We start from the raw sequence: 24515 nt of genomic DNA on the forward strand, positions 1-24515 counted from the left end.
GTTTCGTAACATCTATGGCATCTCTAGGAGGGGAACAAAATGGCAAAGTCATGGGGAAGCAAATGAGAGAATAGGTAAATGACATCGAGGATTAGAGTCGAGGGACTACTCCCCGATTAATTAATACTATGCTAGCTGCAAAATACTTTTAATATCATCCCCTGCCCCCAAGTAGAGCTGACAGAATTTGAGAGGAAGAATTAGGAACAAAGTAGAATGGAAGGTTGGGATACTTCCATCTTACTCGATGAGATGCCAGATGTTAGTAACCCGAGGTTAAATATTTCCAAGTTAATGGAAAGTCAGCAAATATTAGAATTATCAATAACTGGAAGGGAGAAAGGTAAGAGAGTATTTAGTAAAACCTCATGTTCCATATGTGAGAGTCAAAAGATCAAGAAGTTATAGGGCAAACATATTGAATATAAAGTAAATAATCCTCAAATGAGCAAGAATAGGAATTGTTAAGAAAGGTTGCCTCTGATTTGTGGGGAGCAACGGGGAGAAATGGAGTGGGAAATGATGGATTTTTGTTATCACATCTTTTATATCTTTTGTTTGTTTTCCCTGTGCATTATTTGATATAAAACTTTATAAAGAAATTGACACTTTAGTATAAACACTTGATCACAGAATAAGTGTCCTACTTTTTAAAAAAATATTATTTTTTAAAAATAATAATAAAAAATTATTTTCTTTCTAATCTTGATAATATATTTAAAGGACTGTTTTTCTCTTTCTACCCCAATTTTATATTTAAAATAATAAATAATTCTGTGGATAAAAAATAAATCATTCAGGGTTTGGAAAACTACAATGAAGTGATTAAATCATCAGGGAAAAACTAGGTTTCTAATTTTTTTATATACAAGAATATCCAAACTTTAAAACTGTATCTATATTTTAAAATATTTGTAGCATTTATTGAATTGTTAAGAGTATTGTTCTTCATCAGAGAAATGATTCTGTGCTAATTTTACCTTACTTATTCATCTGTATCTTTAGTGTAAATGGACAAAGACAAATAAGAATATTCATAATCTATAAAATACCATATTTATTTTGAAGTGACATTTAGATGTCCCTTCTACCTATCAGTCAGTTTTTGAACAGTGGTCTGACCTGTTATATATATATATATATATATATATATATATATATATATATATATCCCTCCTGCCGAAATGGACTTTTATCCCAAAGGGAAGAACCAGAGCTGACAAATATTTGGTTTCTCATTTGAGGAACACCAATCCTTTGTCTTTTGTGCTACCATTCAAGGACATACTACATATGCTATACAGAGATAGAATGGGTGAAAGCCAGAGAAAACTCATGATCCTAGATTACACGCTTAAAAACTTTGAAACGGGGTTCCTGGAGGACTACAGAGTTAAAAATGAAACCTTGGAAACTACAAGTTTTCTGCCAAATTGACTGACCAAACCTGTGCCCCAATTGGCTACCCAAAGGAAGTCTCAATGTTGAAACCATCTTGCAAGTCTGAAGTGGCATAACATTTCCAAGACCAGCCACCCTGACCAGTTCCTTTATTGATTCTTGTCTCAACCTGTGTCAAAACCTGCCAGGTTGGCTCCATGCCTGTGTTCTACATGATTAAAGGACCATTCTGTTTGTCAAAACAAATTCACAAGACCTCCCTAACGCCTCTCCAGACTGCCCTAAACTGGAGAAGCTTTATCCTGTCTCACCTAAGGACACCAAGTCCAGTCTGTCTCCTCCTTCTACTCACAAGCCCGAAGCTCTTCAATTGGCCTTGAGGCCTCCACTGCTAATCCAAGTGGCACCATCACAGTCACCAACAGGCCTTGCCTTTTCAGATTCCATAATGACTTCTCAGCCACCACTGCCATAGTTGGCAAGGGTGGGGAGGCCACTTTTCAGACTCTGCAATCTCTCAACCAACATCACTATCACAGTCAGTGCTGCTGCTGCAGCCACCATAACCAAGGATGACATCAATACAACTGAAACAGCTGCTACCACCCTTCCTCATCCCAGGATCCATAGTGCCAATGCTGTCACTCCCCCAAAGCCTCTCAGGACCCACACTTGTTTTCATCTGTTCCAGCTGTGCATGCTACTGATCCCTCAGCACCATCAGCTATTCCTAATGGACAGCTATTCCACTGGACAACTATGCATCTAAGATATCTTTTGATATCTTAGATTCCCAGGCTCAAATGCCAACAAACCACTGCAGTGCCTCCTGAACCTCAGATTAATTTCTCATTAGGTGCTTCCAACATGGACAGAAATGCTGAAAGCCCTCTCAACCATTGTCTCCACTCCGCCAGTCAGATTTGGCCTCCAGCTCATTTCGAGCAGCCACTTTGTGTCTATCTTGGAGCTCAAAGCAGCATACCCACAAGCATGTCCAAACTGGGACTGTAATACAACAGAAGGTCATGAGGCCTTCCATCATCACCGCACTCCTTTTCTTGCAGGGATAAAGGTGGGAAAAAAACCAATAAACATGTCCAAAGTAACTAAAGTCACTCAAGAACCCAAAAAAAGGTCAGCCAAATTTTATGAGAGACTACATGAAATCCATGAGATCTATCCATCCTTTGACTAAGGCTCCCCAAAATCAGTAAATGGTCAATACTGTCTTTGTCACACAATCAGCTTCCAATATTAGAAGAAAAATTCAGAAGTCTGATAGCTTTGCTGCCCTGAACACCACCTACTTATTCCAGATTGCTCAATAGGTTTTTGTAAACTGACAGACAGAAGAAAGAACAATGATGTGAGGCTGATTACAGATCCCAGCACAAAGCTGTTCTCCTGGCTACAATGTTAGGAAAGCTTGTTCCTGAAATATCTTGTCAAGGCAAATCCCAGCACAGCAGCTGATACAAGGGAGCCCCACACACACCCCAGCCTAAAAAATGGTTGCCTGACCAACATGCGTGCTGCACACAAATTGAACACTGCAAAGATAAATGCCCTCTCTATCTGTGAGACATAAAGAAACCTGATTGTCTGGGGCTACTCCACCCTAAGCCTCTTCTCCCTGTCTTTGATGACAACAAATAATACAGATCAGTCTCCATTTGACTGGGCCCTGCTATTACAGGGTTGCTGCCAGGATTGGAGGGAAATCAAATCTATGACTTTTCTGATGGATAGTGGGACTGAATATTAAGTGGTGACTCAGCTTGTTGCTCTCTTAACCTCTCTGGGAATCCAAGTTATTGGTGCCACCAGAGCCCCCATTGCAAAGAAATTCTGTCAAAGTAGGTCCTGCAAGATTGGTAGACATTTTATCAAACATGGGTTCTTATACACACTTGAGTCCCCTATACCTCTCCTGGGATGTGACTTCCTCTCTAAGTTTGGAGTGACCATTTCTTTTGCTTCAAACCATCCAATTTGTGTCACACTCAGATTCACTACTCCAGACTTGATGCTGACTCTGACTGTACCCTGAGAAGAATGGGACCCACATCAGACTGAGATTTCTGATAATTATAACCATGAAGTTTCAAGAGACTTGGTCCCAGAAGTGTGGACAGAGGACTCACCGCTGGGACTTCAGTCAATCATCCCCCTTTGGTGATTGAGTTCTGCCCCACTACAATCTACATTGCTATTAAGCTATACCCAGGGTCACAAAAGGCTTGACTTGGCATCTATCCCTAAATCTCCCACCTGAAGCAGTATTAAATCTTGGTAGACTGCCAGTTGCCTTAGAACACCCTCTTCCTCCAGGTGAAAAAGTCAAATAGGCAATACCAACCAGTGCAGGGCCTCTGTACTATCAACTCAGTCACCACAACTCTGTACTCAACATTCCCCAACCCTTATAGCCTCCTGGTCTGCTCCCTTCTGATGTTGCCTGGTTCACCTGTCTGGACTGGAAAGATGCTTTCTTCTGTTTGTGAATCACACTGTCAGTCAGCCCATATTTACCTTTGAATAGGAGGACCCAGAGATGGGACCAAAAGGCTAACTTACTTGAACTCAGTTACCACAAGTTTTCAAGAACCTCCCCACTCTGTGAGGAAGCACTGGCTGCTGGTTTAGCCCAGTTTCAATATGCAGACTTTAATTGTACCTTCACAGTATCTAGATGACAGTGTAGTCTATAGTCTAAGCAAGACAGACTGCTGGAAAGAGACACAAGCTCTTCTCTGTCACTTGCTGGCCACAAGCTGTAAAGTCTCCTGGAAAAAAAGGCTCCAATATGCAAACAAAAAGCCCATTATTTAGGACTGAATTAGAGAAAGGACTTAGGCACCTGGTCTCTAAGAGTAGGTTCAAGGTCTCAAAAATGAAAGATAGCGTAGAGAATTCCTGGGTGGTGTGGGCTTGTGTTGAATCTGGGTATGAGAGGCCACCAAAACAGCTAAGATTCTGTATGATATGCTGACAGAAAGAGATAATGAAAGAGAGCTATTAAACTGGACTTTTGAACTGACTTAATCTTTTCAACCATAAAACAGGTGCTGCTAGTTACCCCAGCACTAGGCCTGTTTCTAAATGAACAGAGGCATGTCTCTTCAGGAGTACTCACTCAAAATATAGGTCTCTAGGAAAGACCAATTGCCTATTTACCAAAGAATCTAAACTTGGTAGCCAAAGGCTGAACCCTGCTTGAGGACATTGGCAGCAACATTCCTCCTGATCAAAGAGGATGACAAATTAACTTTGGGACAAAATTTGACCATCCAGGTGTGACACGCTGTTTGGAGCTTCTTAACAGTCAGGACCTCACTGACTCTCAAACAGCCATGTAACTCAGTAGAAATACTCAGCTTATACTGCTTTGTAGAGATGCTCAGCTTACTTTCCAACTGATTAAACTATTGAATCCAGCTATCTTCCTGCCCATGAGGTTGGCCCTCCAGACCATGACTCTCTCACCTTGACTGATGAGCTCTTTGCTAGCTGGACAGCTCTGCAGATGAAACCTTTGTCTGACAAAGTATACTCTGTTTACGGATGGAATTAGCTCAGTCAAGGATGAGAAATGCCAGGCCACCTATGCACCTATACTGAAGAGGTTCTTCTTTATAAGTCTCCCACCCAAAAGTGGTCAGTTTAATGGGTTAAACTGTGGGCCCTAATACAAGGTCTCCATTGTGCAAAAGGAAAAAAAACCTAAACAAATACACTGATTCAGGGTACTCTTTTGCCACCATTCATGTAAATGGAATGTTGTACAAGGAACGTGGACTTCAAAGAGCAGAAAGAAAACAAAGTGAAAATAAGGATATGATTTCTCAACTCCTGATAGCAATTTGGGAATTTAAAGAAGTTGTCATTTTCCATTGTAAAGGACACCAAAAATTAAAAGACACTGTCATTCTTGGTATTCAGACAAGGCCACCAAATTAGTAGCAGAAGGCTCCAGTTGGGGTACAAATGATTTAGTACAGAATCTGGGAGCCCAAAGGAAATATCCCCTACAACTGTCCCCAGTCTCTGCAGTGGGCCCCTCTGATACTCCAAGAAAGAGAGTAAATGGGCACAACAGGAAGAAGACTACATGGGCTCAAGTGGTGCTGGAACTTTACTCGACAATCAAAATCTGGCCTATGACTAGGTAAAACGTCATCATGACATCACACGTGGAGGAAAACTGCTACAAATCAGCTTCTAAAACACTACTATTATATTCTAAAACTAGCCTCAATCTGCATCTCTGTTAGCAGAAATGTCAAATCTGCATGAAGACTAAACCCCCATCTGGGCCGAGGCTCTCACCCAGTATGGAACATGCTGGACTTTCCCCTTTGGAAGACCTACAAATAGATTTTACAGAAACCAAGCCATGTAAAGGTTACAAATATATCCTAGTACTTCTCTGTACTTATTCTGGATGGCTGGAGGCATTTCCCACTAAAACAGAAAAAGTTAATATAGTCTGTAGAGTATTACTAAGATAAATTATCCCCAGATATGGGATACCCATGACCATAGGCAGTGATAATGCGCCTGCATTTGTGGCAGAAATAATCCAGTCTGACTAAAGAACTAAAAATCAAGTGGAACTTACATACAGAATGCAGGTCATAAAGTGCTAGTTGAGAGAAAGAACATGACTTTAAATTCAATACTGACTAAATAGCACCAAGAAACTCAGACATCATGGGTAGATTGCTTTCCATGACCCTCCTCAAGGTCTGAATTTTACCAGGACCCAGGGAACATATATCCTTTGAAGTTTTATATGGGGCGACCCCTTCAACCCATAGTTAGGAAGACCTACATCAGTTAGGTAGCATATCTCTGCAGGAACAACTTACACATTTAAAAGAAAACTTTTCTCAAAAACACAAAAATATTGCTGAGAGGTATTCCATACCCACATACTGGGGAACTGGCCTAGATCTCCAACCTCCCAAATGAGGATGGCAAAAGCTTAAATAAGTAAGTGGTATGATGTTAGGGCTCCAAGAGAATCAAAACCCTCTACAGAATTTGGGGACTCTGGTGGCTAAGGCAGAGAATGCCTTTGGGCAGCCTGTATTTATTATTATGTTTTAAAATAACACATGAAACTGAACAGACACTAGGAATGTCTTAAGGATTTTGAAAATAACAAATTACCTTAAAGGGAAGTATCTTAGGAGAAGATCCTATGTTGCATTTCACTACAGTGATGAAATGCGTGTGGCTACAGTCTTTATTTAGTTAATTGGAGTTGAAGCCAGGTATCCTCAGCTGTGCTCTTATCTTGACCTGGCCTTGCAGGAGCCTTGCACCTGTTGTTCAGTTTCCTGCTTTAATGGCTCCCAACACCCACAGACATAGCTGCCCACACATATAACCCTGAGAATATGGTCTGGATTAAAGTTTGGAAAAAGGAGACACTCTTAACCTCTCTGTTTGGACCACTCCTTTTAGTAACCCCCTTCCTAACCTTTTCCCATGCACCAATTGAAGCTGAACTAGTTGTCTATGTGCAAAAATAAAAGCATTGAGCCAGCCACACACCCCACAAGCCTTGCCAGCCACCATCCAAGACCAGCACCTAGTGTGGGTCAGCAGAAGCAACCAGCCAAGCCCCTTCAGTGTCTGGAGAAGCCCACTCCACACTCCACTGCCTCCCCAGGAACCCAGGTCAGAAGGAATGCAGGTGCCGGTTCCATGCCCATACAGCACAGATGGGCAGCCAAAGTGGGAAATGCCTGGGATTCCACAACCATCTCATCCAGAGGAACCCAGGAAAATGTCAGGATGAAAGAGCAAAAGGCAGTCTCAGATCTACAGTACAAACAGAACAACTCTGGGAGACAGACATGGAATAAATTGGAAGATACACACATGAAATTTCTGAAGTAAAGAAACAACTTTCTGAGGCTGTAAAAATTTTGGATTAGAAATAATATCCCAGATAAAAGAAAACATGACAAACATAATACAAGAATTGCTGAACATACCTAAACAAGACATAGATTTTAAAAAAGAAACAGAGCATAGGAAAATTATGGAAAACTTTAGTGAAAAACAGAGGAAAGAATTATAATCCATGAAATACACTTTAAGAGATATATCCAGAAAATTAAAAGCTCCATTGAAAACTGGCAAAACTGTTTGAAAGAGACTGGAGAAAGACATTTACACCTTGAAGACAGGATTGCAGCTAGTGATTGCAAAAGGAAAGATATCTTGAAAATAGGAAGGAACCAGGAAAGAACAATTCAATAGCTAAAAAATGACACAAAGAAAAATCATGTAAGAATAATAGATGTCAATGAAAAAGTAAGGATCAACACAAATGAAATAAAAAGATTATCTACAGAAGCAATATCAGAAAGCTTTCCAAACATGGAAAAAGGACCTGACATACAGATAAGTAAGGTATACAGAAATCCAACTAGCCATAGCCAAAATAAATCTACATGCAGACATATATGAATCAAGATCCCAGAAATTCAACACAAGAACAGAATATTAAAAGCTGTTAAAGCAAAGAAACAGATCACCTATAAAGGAAAGCCGATCAGGGTCATGGAAGACTTCTCAATACAAACCATCAAGCCTAGAAGATCTTGAAGTGAAATATTTCAAGTCCTTAAAGTAAACAACTTCAACCCAGATTGATGTACCCTGAAAAACTATCTTTCAAAATTAGTGGAGAAATAAGATACCTCCATGATAAAGAACAACTTAAGGGATTCATGACCATCAAACCAACCCCACAAAGAGTGCTGAAAGATATTCTAAAGTGAGACTAAGATGACCACAGTACCAAGGAATGCAGCAGTAGGATATCACCAATCAGAGCAGGCAATGGAATGGAGGGGAAAAGTAGTAGCCAATGGCAAGAGGATAGCATGGCAGAGATGAGCCAGTGCATGTCAGCTATAGCCATTAATGTAGATGGCCTCAGTTCACCAATAAAAAGAAACACAGGCAGAGTGGATCAGGAAATAAACCCATTAATGTGCTGTATACCAGAAACACATTTGACTCCGCAGGATCGCCAAATAGAGCAGGCAACTAAATGAAGTGGAAAAGTGGAGGGCCAACAGCAAGAGGATAGCATGGCAGAGACAAACCAATGTATACTGGTAGTAACCATTAATGCAGATGGCCACCATTCATCAATAAAAAGAAACGCAGGCAGAGTAGATCAGGAGACAAACCCATTAATATGTTGTATACAAGGAACACATTTGACTCCAAAGGAAATTCATGAACTGAAGGAAGGAGAGAAGACAATGCTCCATGAGATGGAGACCCCCCAAAAAGCAGTGGTAACTTACCCATCAACTACAGAATAGGTAAAAAACAAGACACGTATTTTTATACAATCAAAAGCTACTCAGCTATAAAGAAGGATAATCTTGAGGTTCTTGCAGGTAAATGAAGGCAACTTGCAATCATGTTCATAAGTGAAATGGTTCACACTCACATGAGTGAACATTGTGTTATCTCCCTAATATAAAAAAACTGAAGGAGCTCATGGGATCTAAAATGTACAGTAGATACTGTGAAAATGAAAGGGAAGGAACCATCTAAAAAGGGAAGGTGGTAGCTACTGTTAATTGCCTGCTATCTTTTTAAGTCCTGTATCATTTTTATTGTTTTATTTTGACTGGTTTTATTCTGTTCTGTTTGTTTGATTTATTATGTCTGATGGAATGAGCAGGTATTTTGAAGATAACAAGAGGCATTGTAGTAGCTATTGTTGATTTCCTATTATCTTGTTTTGAAGACCTGTATCACTTCATTATTTTCTTTTCATTGGCTTTATTCTGTTTCATTTTGTTTGGTTTTATTCTCTTATAAACAAAAACAGCATGCCCCAAAAAAACTTTCTTGAAGACAGCTCTGAGGGGACAACACACTCAAAGCCCTGCTGTTGTTATTCTAGGAGTTTATAAGTCTACACGGGGCTGAAGCTGGACTGACACCATATTCCAGAGCATCTGCCCCAAATAACTCATATTCTGCTCACCAGTTTTGTTTTTAGTCCCCTTTTCTTGTTAATTTCAGGTTTGCCTTAGGGTTCTAGGCTGTGTTCTCCGAGGACTGGAAAGTCTCCTCTAAGGTCAATTTTATTTTCTTCTATGTTGTTGTAATTGTTCGTCTGAAAACCCTTACATTGCCGTTTTTAGGGTCAGAATGACTGCCACTGGTCCTGTTCAGACTGCTTACCAGGCAGACTCAGGCTACTGGAAGTTTCAAACCCAACTTTATGATATTGATACCATAGTGATTCTCACCCAAACCAGATGGGACCGCTCTCAGCTTAAAGTATATCTTTATTTTGATGTATGCATGCTGTATTCAAGGCAGCAACCCAAATTGGGATACCTATGCCTATTTCACAGGATGCAGAGGTTTAAAATGGGAATGAGAATATCAAGCTAACAACAAATACGTCTGTCCTCAGTGGCACCAAATACAGGGCTACCGTAAGAGCAAAAGTAATTTTGGATTCTGCCCCTGGTGGGATGGTACCATTTGGGGAGTTCTCTAAATAGCCTTCGAACTCAGCTCCCATCTTATTCATATTCATATTACTCACAGGGAATCTGTAGTCGTACAAAGTATATCATTAAGGACCCCACCAATCAGGAATTGGCACCTGGTTGCCTGAACAGCGTCTGGGTAGATGGGAAATCAGACCCATATCCTAAAAATCTGAGTCCCTCTACCCAGCATCAAAATCCCTACTCTGAAGCCACCATTGTTCCCACTGCCTCATGCATAGATAATACTGGAGCCCCAACACCTGACCTCTTGCACCTGGTCAATGGTACACACATCAAGTCCTCCAAGCTGTAGATCCAAACTTGGGAAATTATGGCTGGTTCTTTGTACCCTTCACAGACCTCTCTTACCATGCCTTAGGCATGACTCTAATGGCATCAACACTACATGTACCTCTACACTGGACCTCTTACTCCGGTCCCACCCAACAGAAGTATGGGGGAATGCCATACACCTCCTGGGGTCCTCTATAAAGCCAAATATCTCAGCTGAATATATAGATGTTCTGATTGCTACCTCAGGCTCCCTGATGGCCCCTCATGAAAACCTTCTTCATTGGCTCTTACAGGGCCCATCAGGTATTTTGAAGCACAAAAATGAATCTCTGTGTGCTTACCTACCTCATTCCTGATCTCTCTGTCTAGTCATGTCAACAGGGTCCCACATATGTTCACCAGCCCTGCCAAAGGTGTGACCTGGTGATATTGCCAATCTTGGCGATATGGCCATATAGCAATAGCAGGGCATCTAACTCTCAAGGTCACTGCCTTGGGCATGGACCAACAACAGTATTTACAACTGGGCACCCAAATAGAGGATGATTTTACAGCAGCTCAGAGAGCCCTTGACATGCTACAGGACCAAATTGATTCCTTACTCACAGTAGCTCTTCAAAACTGCAGGGCAAATGTGGCAGACAAGGTTGGATGGTAGGAACAGCTATTTTGGAGAAAACAAGACATCATAATAGCTAGTGCTGATTTAATATCATCTTGTTTTGAAGTTCTATCAAGCTTTTGTTCTTCTGTCTCCATCAGTCTTAACATGTTGTATCTTATTGGTTTTATTATATGTGATAATATAAACAAAAACTTTTATAGACAAGGAGATTATACAGAAACCATTGTTCATTTTCTCTTAGTTGATTCTAAATACCCTGTAATACTGTCATTCTCTTGAATGGTTTTACATTGTCTTGATATGTTTGATGCTACAGTATACGAAGTTATACTCAAAAGATTTCAAGGAAAGAGACACTATGGTAACTACTTTTATGTGGGATATCTTGTGGTGAAACACTGTTTTGCTTAAATGGTTATGTTTTGACCTGTGCTGTTTTGTTGTTATGTCCTCTTTTATCTCAATCTCCTTTTTTTATTACTTATTTTTTTATTTTTATCTTTTTAATTAAGGGAAAAATAAATAAAAATAGCAGGATATATTATAGTAACCCACTTTGATTTCCTATTAACTTGATTTGAAACCCTGTATTGCTCTCACCATCTTGTTTTGACTGATGTTCCTCTATTCTGTTTTTCTTGATAGTACCAAGTTCGAGAGTATAGGCAACAACTGTGAAGACAATAAGATTCATTATGACGCCCATTCTGGTTTGATTATTATCTTCTTTTGAAGTCCTGTAATGTCTCCAATGTTTTGGTTTTATTGGTTTTGCTCTTTGCCGTTTTGTTCAATTTTATTATAACTGACGATATAGGCAATTCTTTTTAAGGTAGCAAGAGGCATATGGTAACCATTGTTGATCACCATGTATTCTGTTTTTACATTATGTACTATGTCCATCCTTTTGATTTGACTGACTCTGTTTTATTATGTCACATTTGGTTTTTATTCTCCCCAAAAAAAGTAATAAGAACTGTGGGAGTAATAAAACCCAAAATGCGTAATTGTCATTGTACAAACGAGAGGAAAAGAAAGTGCTCTAAAGGATATAACTGCATGTATCTTTAAGTGTATAAGATAGATAACCATATTACTGAATGTTTTTTGGATCATTGAACAGAACTGTTCGCAGTCTCACTGTTTGAATGTCCACTTTATATGCTTTGATCCTGTGACTTGAACAACTATTTCTCAGATGACAATATGTAATCTATTAACTAGTGATTTCCTACTGTTTATTTTTTCTGAAATTCTATATAATTTGTACCCTTTTTCTGTTTCTTTTTTTTCTTTTTCTCCTTAAATAAAATTTAAAAAAACTGCAGGGCATTAGACTTCCAAGTCACAGTCCACCAAGGGATTATTTCTTGTTCTCAGAGAAAGAATGTTGCTACTATGCTAATAGGCCTGGCGTTTTTAGGGAAACAGCCCACCAGTTAGAAGGAATAATTCAGTGGTCCTGGGACAAGCAGATGGGTTGCTACTGGTGGAACCCTTGGAAACTGGGAGTCATCGTTGGGGACTCTGACAGGCCTCCTCCTCAGACTCTAAATAGAGCCTTGCTTATCAGATTGGTTCACCTCCTGCTTTATTAAAAAGCAGATGAACTCTATTAGCTTTCAAATGATCCACACCCTCATATACAGCCTTAAATACTAACACCTCTGAAAATGATTTTCTGATTAACTATAAGAGGAGTAAATGAAAGAAAATTTAAATTTTTAAATAAAAGTTTACCAAGAAAGCCCACCAAATGATGCCCACCAAAACCCAGAAGACATATCCCAGCAAGCCTGATAGCACAACATTCCTTCCTTTGTGTGACCCTTGTTTACTGCCTTTGTGTAACTGATGATCTTACAATGGAACTTGAAATGTTCAACTCCATTGACAATTTGTGATGGCACTCAATCTTCAATCATAATGTACTAAATCTGTCTCAGTACCTCCCCTTTTCCTGTCCCATAAAAGCCCTGCAACTCCACAGGAGAGATCTCTTTGGAGAGATTCCAGTCAAGCCCTCCAGTGTAATAAACTGCCTCCTAAACCTTTTCAGTGCCATTTTTCCCTTGTTTCGTCTGCTTTGCATAGCACAGCCAAGTTCATCTCTTTGCACAATCACTCACAGAGCACGCTCATGGGGGTTCACTCCTGCCCAGCACTCGCAGAGCACAGCAGAGCTCACACCTTACTCTCCCAGCAGTTCCAGTCCTTCTTTAGAGGGAAACTTCTAGGTCCATCCCGCCTGCCCATACACACCATCATTTCCTCACTGAGATCTGCTGTCCTTTCTCCCCAGAGGAGCTGAGAACAGTTCTAGTACAGAGAAATCCCATTGAATATTTCTTTTTATTTGTGACTTTCTGCCATTCTTTTCAAAGGCCTGATTCTAGATCAGTCCCCATCACTGTCCTAACCAATCCGCCAAATAAATGAAATAGCCTCTATCTGTACATTTTTTTGCTGCTTTTTTTTTCTTTTTTGCCTTTGTTGAGGCAGGGTTTTACTATATGGTTCAGACTGGCCTTGAACTCATTTTGTAGCCCAGGCTGGCCTCAAACTTATGGCAATCCTCCTGCCTCAGCCTCCTGAGTGCTGAGATTGTAGGTGTGTAACACTACACCTGGCTACACTGGTGCTTAGTGTAACTTCTGTCAATTACCTAAATACGTTCCAAAGCACATTTTGTGTTTACATAATGTATATTGCTTTTCTATTTCAAAACTATGGATAAACCAATATGCAAATATAAGTTCAAAACAACAGGAATTAGGTACATAATCCTAAACTTTTTTATTTAGACTGTATATCTTCATGAGCTTTTCAAAAGTATCTGAATTGATTTGCAATATGAAAACATATAAGGCTTTAGAAAGTCATATTTCAGATTAAATATTTAACCTATATTGAAGTCTAGTGTTACTTTTTCCTTTCTCTTTAAATTGGAAACCAGTTATTTTAAGAAGTACATTTTTTGCATGTTAAAATACTGTCTATATATTTCTCTCTCTCTCTCTCTCTCTCTCTCTCTCTCTCTCTCTCTCTCTCTTGGTGTTGGGGATCGAACTCATGACGGTGCACTTGCATGGCAGGTACTTATGCCACTGAGCTAAAACCTCAGCTTTATATTTCTAATTAGAGTACTGAAGAGTTTGAACTTATGAGTCTATCCATGCTATGTTTAATTTTTTTCCTGTACCTGCTTCCTAATTGTGTTAGATCCACCTTACTTTCCCATTGTGTGACAGATTGATGAGATTCAGTGATTTTCCACTCAGTGTTGATTCCTCCAAAGTCTCATTTTGAACAATAAAGAGCAGGACTCTCCCCACTTGTGGTGGGGCTGTGGTGAAAGTGTTCCTGGGACAGGGATACTGAGGGGTGGGAGAAAGGGACAGCTTTCCACAAGTCTCTCTGTTCTCTTTTAGGAACCTGCTCTTTCACCGTGTTGGGACAGTGAGGAGACAGTGCACTGGAAGCAAGCCTCTCACCTGGCCAAGCAGAGAGCAGGCTTCTCACTGGTGGAAAGACACACTTCTCTGCCAAGATCTTTCATGTGACCGGTCTCCAAATGACAGGATCCTTTTAAGGGGAGGCTTGCTGACCCCTGTTCCCTAGGGTTTCTTGGTTACACAAGGTAGCTCTGCACCTGGATAGGTTCATCAACCCCTCTAAGCCCCACAGAAAAGTACCTCGCCATGGCCTCTGGATGGTGGGCTTACTACACTCAGTAAGTGCCCTCTGGAATAGGGGCTTAGATAAAAGCTGAAATTCAGCTATTTGTGCAGTGTTCAGCTATCTTACAGCAAGTTTATGCTTTCTTGTCTTGCCAGATGGGGAAGTACAAGTTGTTGCATTGCCCTTCCTTCCAAGGCCTCCCTGACCCTTCTTTTTTTTTTTTTTTTTTTTTTTTTTGTCTTTGCTCAGAAAACATTAAAGAAAACTAAATTTCTTCACTAAACACCACTACTATACCCATACTCAGGCAGCTGAGTCCTTTCCTAGATCCTGTGCTTCAGAAAACCCTGCTCCGACTATCTTCTGAGCCTACTCCTGCTCATATATAGGGTGTTTTCTCTGCAGTATGTCACCCTGGAGACCACACAGCACACCCCATTTGCAGACAGTTGCTGCAGGTCCCTGGGCCTGGGCAATCCTCTTGCCTGTGCCTGTTCACCTAAGAGAAACCAACCTCACCCAAATGCCTAACCCAGATCTGAAGGAAGGTGAGTGTGAGCTGGAGGCCTGGTGGGGAAGGGTAGGAAGTGAGAAGGAGAGGAGGGGTCAGTTTCAGATGGGGCATCCACTTGTTTTGGGTCCTCAAATATTTAAACATTAATGACCAGCCTGCTGGAACAGACTCTCAGTTATAGAATTTTGAAATGATGCATCCTTTCACCCACCTTGCAGGCCTCCCTGATCTCCTAGAGTACCATTCTCATGCCTCATAGGAGAAAAATCACTGCTTCCTTCTTCCCATGGGGAAGGAGTGGCTTCCACAATGAATGACACTCTCGGTAGTAGGTTGAAAGACCTATCTGTTCTCATTCCTTTCATTATGTTGGAATGGAAGCAGGTGCTGTGCATAAAGGTGATAGATCCTTAAAAAGTGGTCTTTAACAAATTCACAAATAACTAGGTAGCTGACTCAAATTCATGGTGGTTTAATGTCAGCCTGAAAGTGGAATATGAGGGTTCAGCATTTATGTACCTTTGGGACAACAGTAAAAATATCATCAATGTTTCGGCATATATATGTATGTGTGTGTGTGTGTGTGTGTGTGTGTGTGTGTGTGTGTGTATCATCTAGTTGAAAAGCATGAAAGCAGAGATGAAAAAATGTAGTTATATTTGTTGTAAGTATTCAATTCAGAGAAAAAGCAAAGGGCAGATCAAAGAAATATTTTAAATAAGACACCATAGTACTAGGTGAATCGTGAGCTATAGGACATGAAGTAAAGGAGATTGTCAAAGATGTCTAAGGCAAAGATCAAAACTTGACATCTATGTCCTATGCCTTGCCTCTGATCTAATGATGCACTTAGTGCTATAAAATATTTTAAAATAAATTTTATGAACATATTTACAAAATCACACAATCCTACAAAAAATCACTATTTAAAAAAATATATATTTCGACTTCTCTTAAAAATCAAAAGTCTGACTGCCCTGAGCTGACATTCTCAGGCTCCATCTGTCAGCTGGAGCTGAATAGTCACTGTCCTTTGGGAGGACAAAGATGCTTCCAGTTTGCCTCAGTTCCCTCCCAGTTTATGTCACTCTTGCTCCTGTGAAAGCATGCATTTGCGATCCATGTTCTAATGTTCCTGTCTCATGGAAGGCAAATCTGAAGTCACCACTGACAGAAACAGAGAAGATGATATAATCTTGTTTGGAGAAGCGAGCATTGTTTGTGTTCTGGCAGAGGTGACAAGAAGACTTCACTGAAGAAATGCCTATAAGCAGAAGGACAACACTAAACTCCAGGAGAGTGTCTGTAAAAAAAAAAAAAAAGCAGCACAGGCTAAAGATTATAGGGATTATTGGCTCTGCTGGCAACAAAGGTTTTGCTTATTTATCCAATCACCAGCTCACTCATTGATTTGACTTTTTCCTTTATTGTTGCAACAAATACATGCTGGGTCTGTAATATATGCTGACAGAGACTAGCCTAGACTTGGGCAACTCTAGAGGTAGGAGGATAGAAGGGTTGTGTGCCCCAAAAGAACCTAGAATCACATTAGTCAGATTTTTTAAAAGGTAAATCTACATAATTAGCAATTGTTATGATGGAGACACCAATGGTGCTCTGTGCTAAAGAAGTCGAGGTGTAAAGAGGGTAGTCCAGGAATAGGAAGGCCAGGGAAGATTTCCTGAGAAAATATTGAAAATATTGCTGGAACCAGAATCTAAAAAATGAGTAGGATATATCTTAATGAAAAGTCAAAAGAAACAAGCTCCACAGAGAGCATTTGTGCAAAGGTGACGCCACAGCACTGCACGAGAACCAGCAGACCTGAGAAGGTAAAAGAATACAGTGGACGCTGAAGCTGACGGCGTCCACAGGACTCAGCTAATCAGGGGCCTAAACACTTTGCTAAGGTGTTTGTCTTTATGCTAATGTAATGGGCATTCACTAATAGCGGCCAACAGAACAGAAACAGGTTGTTGAGATTATTGTACTTACATTTCAAACTCATTCCCAGGCTGGACTGCGGAGAAAATTTAATGGATGGGGATAGATGAGAGAAAATAACAGCTGAAATCCAGATAGCTTGTCCCAAAGTGGTGAGGCTTTAAGGAAGTGTTTTAATCAAAGTTCCAATAAATAGGCATCCTGGTAGAGTTCGATGAGCAAACGAGCAAGTGGACACATCATAATAAGTCTTGGTGAGGAGATATAAGATGATAGAAGAACATGAAAGTTCAATCTGTACATAGGAATTCATACCGGAGGGTAGTAATTTAAAGCTCAGGATATCAGGAATCAGTTTTGTCCAAAGATAGGATTGAAGGTAGAACTGAGAAGTGCATCCGAGCTGGTGGAAAATCCAAAGCAGGAGGTGAGCAAGGACGATGCCTACAGGAGCCAGAGCATGGGGGAAATTAAATGCCACGATACTGGGCACTTACTTGAGGTAAGAATCTTATGATTCTGCATAGGCACAAGAGCATACCCAAGATGTGGCTAGCCCAGGAGGCACGTAGCAACAATCTGTCACACCAGAGAGGTTTTGACAGCGTCCACGACATTGTCAAAGTTTCCATAACTGAAAACAAGCTGTAAACAGGAAGGGCTTTGCAGCAGGGCCCTATTTACAATTCATTATTACACGTTTCAGATGCCTCAGACCATCCATGTATAACAGCAAGGAGATTATAAGGCTAAATGAAGGATTTCTCCTGAGGAGAATGAAAATAATGAAGTCTATTGAATATAAACCAAAGCCAATTAACTCTGCAATACTGCTGCAAAGATTATAAATCCTACCAATGCAGTTTGAGGTAGGAAAAGAATACTTCATTAACTTATTTATTAGCTCTAAAACAAGGCAATCACAGGATAAACAAGCTATATTAACATTTTATGTCATGTCAAACAATAAATCTTTTATTTACTTTTGTGTTCTGTTAATGCATGCAGCAAGTCACAAACCATCAGTTCTCTAGGGACCACTATAACCTTCATAATAATTCCTTTTTTTCCAAATAGAAGAGAAATAGGAGTTGCTACATTTTTATAAGGGAAAAATTCTTCCTCTTCTGCCAAGCTTGAAAGACCGTAGGATTTTGTACTTTCCACTATTGGATGCTTAGGAAAAGCACACGACCTTGAACTAGATCACAGTGTATTTCCTTGAATGGTTGATTCAACATGGAAAGTGACCAGGGAAAGCTGGAGAAGGAGTGAGTATCAGGACTTTCATGAGGACTATCAAAAATACACTGGTCAGCTGGATCACCCATTGAAAGACAAAGGTTAAGCTGTAGCTTTCATGTAACCCAAGTTTAGAATTCAGCTGCTCACATAGTCAAGATGGGACAAGCAGAGCTGAGCGATAGAAACGTAGTATGGGCTACTCATGTTCCTGGACCTTTAAGTTGAAAGAATCATTTTTCTTTTTCACTGGATTCAATTTGGATTTTTTTTCTGTCACATATAAGAAACTATCATAATTGACACAGTAGTTACCACAGGGATGCCCACTGGATGTTTCGCCCATTTATCTGTTGTATGCAGGTGCAGTTCCTCCCTAAGTTAAGGAAAGGACTCCTGTCATATGGGATAAACACATTCAAGCCAGTGTGGGTTAATGACAAATGAAACATGGCATCAATATTGTGAGCATCTTGGGTGCAGGAAAGTACTGCCTCAGGAGCTAGTGGGTGTGACACACTGGCTCCCCGCCTCACCACCAGGGCTGTGGAGGATAGCAGGTTGAACATCAGCGATCTTCATTATAACCCACAGGATTTTCTTGTTTTTATTTTATTTAAACTATAAATAAATCAACAATTATTGCATGTTTGTATCTACTAGTACAATATTACACTTTAAATCCATCTAAAATGTCTAAATCTGAGGGGAAGAAATGATGCATGATAAGGACCTGGGTTTCGCTACCTCAGATTGCAACAACCTTTTAACTATCAAACGCGGAGAAAGGAATTTGTGTAATTCTGTATTGCACAATCATCACAGCATAAGAGTTTCAAACAAGAAAAGGTGCACAGAAGTCTTCTGTATCCTTCTGTAGCCTTCCCACAGTGACAGGACCCCATGCAGGTGCGCACAATGGCCAGACCAGGACAATGACACATGTGCAATGCACAGAGCTCGTTCAGATTAACCAGTACTGCACTTTCTCGTGTGTGTGTGTGTGTGTGTGTGTGTGTGTGTGTGTGCGCGCACGCATGCGCACACACACACAATCTTATCTTTTGTGTAGCTACAAGGGCAGAACTATTCTGCTACCACAAGATTCCCAGTGCTGGCCCCATCCTTAACCCCTGGCAACCATCAATCTGTTGTTCCCCAATTCCACAACTCCTTCATTCAAATGGGATTGTGCAGCACATAAATGTGAAGCTGGCATTTTTATGCTGCAGACTCCTGAAGACCTGACCACATTGTTATGTGCCATTCATTCTCTTTTCTAGCACTGAGCTTCAGGGTAGACCCTCATCTATTTACTTGAAGGGCATCTAGGTTGCTTTCAGTTTTAGGCTGCTATAAATAAAGCTTGTATGTATACTTGCAGACATGTTTTTATCTGAAAATAAATTTTCATTTCTTTGACGTGAATGCCCAAGAGTGCAAATGAGGAATGATTTTTAGAAGACTTAACCTTCAATCTCCTCACCCATCCCAAAGACCTCCCTTCTCTACTCCCTGTCCTTGGGCTTCAAACGGCAATGCCGTAGCTGGCCTCTGATTTCTGCCACAGGAAATATCTAAACCTTGGCTGAGCTGAGCATGCCAGTGTTATTTTTCTGATTCTGAACTCAGTATTCAGAACATTTTCTGAACCTGTTGCCTAGAAACAAGCAGCTGAGAGTGCAATGATCAGCTCTCTTTTTCAGTCAAAAGAGCTGCAGGTGCCAGCTAGGCCCACAACACAGATTCCAAGCTGTGGTGCCTACATCATGAGCTAGGAAACAGTTGGTGCATCAAATTGCAAGCAAGTAAGGTCTCATCCGAACCACTATCTCATACTTGAATTCTTCACAAAAAAGATGGTAGAAACACACTTAGAAGATGTGTTACTATTCTGACCTGCCATGTTCCATCTTCCCAAAATCAGAGTTGTGAAGGAAGGAGGCAAGTCACTGAGATGTGTGTCAACCATTCAGTTTCACTGAAGTTCACTTGAAGGTAGTAACAATGTTCATTCTTCCACTGGGAAACAAAAAAGACCTCTATATCCCACAAAAACATGTTTAGTAAACCAAAGGAAGAATAAAAATGTGTTTCTCACAAGTACCAAGTTAACAGGTGCAGATTTATCTCTCTTAATCCTTGTTTTTACACTCGTGTCTGAATGTAAACATCTAATTTGGCGGGATAGGGAGTGGTGCTGGGCTACTGGCTGAGAGGCTACACAGTCAGCCTTCCAGATCCAGAACCATCTGCCCTGTAGAGTTATGCAATGTACTAGATTACAAAGGGGAAAATTGGAGTTCAGTTTTTATTTCAGGAGTAATACATGTGATCCACAGAGGTGAACTAGACTGATAATATCTGACTCCAAAAATAAGATGAAGAAAGAAGAAAGAATGAAAACAAAAGAAAGAGGAAAAAAGAAGAGGGAGAAAGAGAAAAAACAAAGAAAGAAAGGAAGAAGGAAGAAAAGAAAGAAAGAAAGAAAGAAGAAGGAGGGGAAGGGGAGGGGAAAGAGGGGAGGGAAGGAGAAGGAAAAGAAACCTGTCTCTGTGTGTTAGACAGAATTCAGTGTGCCGTGTTCACACTCATGGTCACAAAGACAAGGTACTTTGGAAACACAGGGAAAAAGCAGAAATTCAAGCTGGGCCATTGATATGTCTTCTTCCAGTGGCATGCAATCTGATCCCTGAGAGAAAAGAGGGAAACTGACAGGCGAAGGGAGGAAATTCCTTTCCAGTAAAGAGTGTAGGATGCGCTTCTCAGGGCAGTGACTTTTCTGGCAATTGAACGGAGCACTGAGGAGCAGCTGTGCTGAGTTCCAGGTGCTTTATGAGTTAAAGAGTCTCAGGAAGCAGAGTACGGATGGTCTGCTGGGGGCAGGGGTGCTTCTTTAACCTCAGCACAACAGATTGAGAAACTTTTCTTCATTGGTTTTAGTCACTATTTCCTTAAGTATGTCTTTGTTATATGCACAAATGAAACATTTGCTGCAAAACTCCAAACAAGATAAAACATTGTAACAGCATCAGTTAAGGCTTAAAAGCAGAGTTAAAAGATGGGGAAAAAAAGAAGATACACCGGGGTAACACTTTCAAGGAAAATCCCCTTAGGACTCTGCATTTGTCCTGAATTTTCCATGCCCTTCTCAGCCTCATAAACACATACTTTGCTGACCACCACATATGATCGATATGTTTCTCCTGACCTTCCCCTTCCTGCTCTCACAGCACAATCCTCCCGACACTCAGAACCAATTGCTTCTTTCAGCACATTCACAAAGCACGGGATGCATTGCTGTTTTTGTCTTGGTTGTCTATTTCTACTGGTAGACTGAGCTCCTTGAATAAAGGCCATGTGTCTATCAGTTCTGGGTTTGCACTCAAGCATTCACTCATTCATTCGTTGACTGAATAAGCATATATCAAAGGCCATTTACATACTCAGCAACACAGGCTTAGAGAATTTATCTCTGGACATTCCCCGTCTTCCTGGATAGCTGGAAGCAAGTTTCCTGGATTCCAGAGAAGCCATCCAGAGGAATTTCCTGTTGTCCAGCACTGCTAAGAGGGAAATTTTGAGGACTGTTGAGTCCATTGTTTAGAATTCTACTCAAAGACCTTTGAGAAGTCAACTCGGGTTTCCATATGAGGTGGCAACTGTCACTCCTTCCCCCCACTCCTGCTTTTCCTTTATTACTCATCCACTGCAAAAGCAGCACCTCCAAGGTGCATATCTAGTTGGCTAGATCTGGGCCCATATTTGGCATAGGAGACACAAGCACCCCTTTCCTCAGCTGCATGTCTTCTGGCAAAGATCAACAGGTTTTATAAACTCTAGGCCAACACCATCACAGTTCTCTGGATTCTTTTCAGCAATCATTTGGCTAATGAGAAAGACCACGTGCAGAGGCCTGGAACAAAAATATTCATGATTTTTTTTTTCTTTTTTTGTGGTACTGGGGATTGAACTCACCACCTCGAGCTTGCCAGGCAGGCACTTATGCCACTGAAACAAATCCCCATCCCAAATATTCATGAATTTATGGATTCCCATTGTCATCCTCAGGTCAGTGCAGGCCCTAATCTACCTTTGTTTTTAACCATGTGGAAATTTAATATCAGAGACTTCATGGCCGTTCTTTGTTACTGTCACTTGCAGGAGGTCCATGGGCTCCTCTCACCTAGTTTATCTTTCTTACTTTTTAATTCACTTCTCAAAGTGTTTGAGAACATATCCCTTCTCAAGAGGCCCCTGGATCAGTGTGTAATTCACTAAACTCCTCCACAAACCTGTGTTTTCAGTTAGGAGGGCAGCCTTTTCTTAGTTCTAAAGTAGCAAGTGTCAGTTCTTCTCATCATTACATACCAGATGAGGACTTTCAAAATATTCCTGGCCTTAAAAAATATTTTTTTCTGAGTTAATACTGCCTTCCAGATCTCCTGATGTAGACGCAGATAAAGTACTTTTCTGCTTATGGCCCAACTCCTTATGCATCCATAATTGGCATGTTGCCTTAAACCTTTTTCTGTACCTAATGCTAAGAATCAGCTGGGGCCTTTTAAAACAGATTCCCAGGCCCTTTCCCTTCAAAATCTGGTATACCAAGTTTCAGTGAGATCAATGAATTTAGTTTATTTTTCAGCTTTCAAGTGATTCTCATCACTCTGTCAGTTTGGGAAGCATGAATTTCAAATTTACAAATGAAGATAAGAACTAAAAATATTTATCAGAACTGTGTGAGAGCTTTAAGATTTTAGAACTGATAAATTTTAGATGTTTCCCACTTCAATGTATTTAGAAAAAACCTCAGTGGTAGACCCAGCTTTTGCCACATCCAGCTTGTATGAGACTGATGGGATGTAAACATCTCACGGACATTTTCTGGAAAATCTGTCTCAACTTCAAGCCTCTCAGAGTTCATGGTCCAGCAGGAAAGGCTGACAGTGAGCAAAATATTACGAAGCTGTAGGATAGAAGTATATAGTGAATTGTAGAGTACCTACAGAGAAATTTATTCAGAATAGGAAGACCCAGATAGACTCTTGAAGAATGTGATATCTCTGCTGCTATATTCAATCATCTGATTCTGTCATTTTCTGCAAAATGGGCACCATTGCTTTTATTAGCAAGGGTTCTGATGTAGATAAATAAAATAACCTAGCTTATCATTAACACTTAATGTGTGTTGCATGTCCTCTCTCTTTGTTGTTAAGGAATCAAAAATATTAATAAAAGTAATGTAGAGGGTGTACCATAGCATTACAAGAATAATGAAGTATAAAACAATTGTAACTAATGTACCTTAACCCATTATTCTAAATATAAGATGAAATATCCCCAGGTAATGGTTCCTCCATTTAGTCTTCATTTAATCTACATTATTTCCAAGCAGGAATTGCCTGCTCTGTGTTCTGTGAATTCCTTACCCTGTATCCAATGCGCAGTTGGATAGCTTTAACTACATTTTATTTAAATTAAATTGACACACACACACAGATCTTCATTTTGCAAGTCATATATAATCATTAATCCAATCAAGAACCCAGTGAGGAGGTTATATTCCTCCCATTTAATTATCCTAGGTTATAATCCATGTTGGAGGAAATCCGGAGATGGAAGCCCTCTTATTAGCCTAATAGGTGGAAGCTAATAAAGATTAAATGAAAGCTTTCTAGTCTCTTTTCTTTCAATAGAGATGTCAGGCCATTTTTCTAGCTGAGGTTAGTTTACTAAGAAAAATCAGTTAAAGAAATTAAAAATTTGTATTCTTCACTGATCTGTTTTGATATACGCATAGTGTATTTCAGAAGTAGACCTTAGGCCACTTAAAATAACAATAAGTCATCTTAAATATTTACATCATGAAAAGTAATAATAGATTTTAAAGTTGTAAAAGCTCCCTCTGGTTTAGAAGAAAAAATCGATTTCTAAATACAATTGGGTTTTTAATATATATTTAAACTTTTGAAGTAGCCAAAATAGCTTTTTTTTGGTTTTGATTTGGCTTTTATTTTTGTTTTGTTTTGTTCTACTTTAGATTAGTTGGAGATTTTTTTGTTTTGACTGAGGTTTGTTTTTGGTTTTTTTTTTTTTTTTTTTTTTGGTTTTTTTTGCTGTTTTTAGCTTCTATGTTATGACCATATTGGTAAGATAGCCAATAGGAAGCACAAAAGTATGCTTTGTGTTTCTTTTAAATGAGATTTTGCTCAGTTCACTGCAAAGTAAATACACCTAAAACAAGCTGGGATAAATA

The sequence above is a fragment of the Cavia porcellus genome, unplaced genomic scaffold, assembly GCF_034190915.1.
Source record: "Cavia porcellus strain 051 isolate PalLab524CR breed Dunkin Hartley unplaced genomic scaffold, mCavPor4.1 scaffold_26, whole genome shotgun sequence".
In the NCBI taxonomy this organism is placed as follows: Eukaryota; Metazoa; Chordata; class Mammalia; order Rodentia; family Caviidae; genus Cavia; species Cavia porcellus.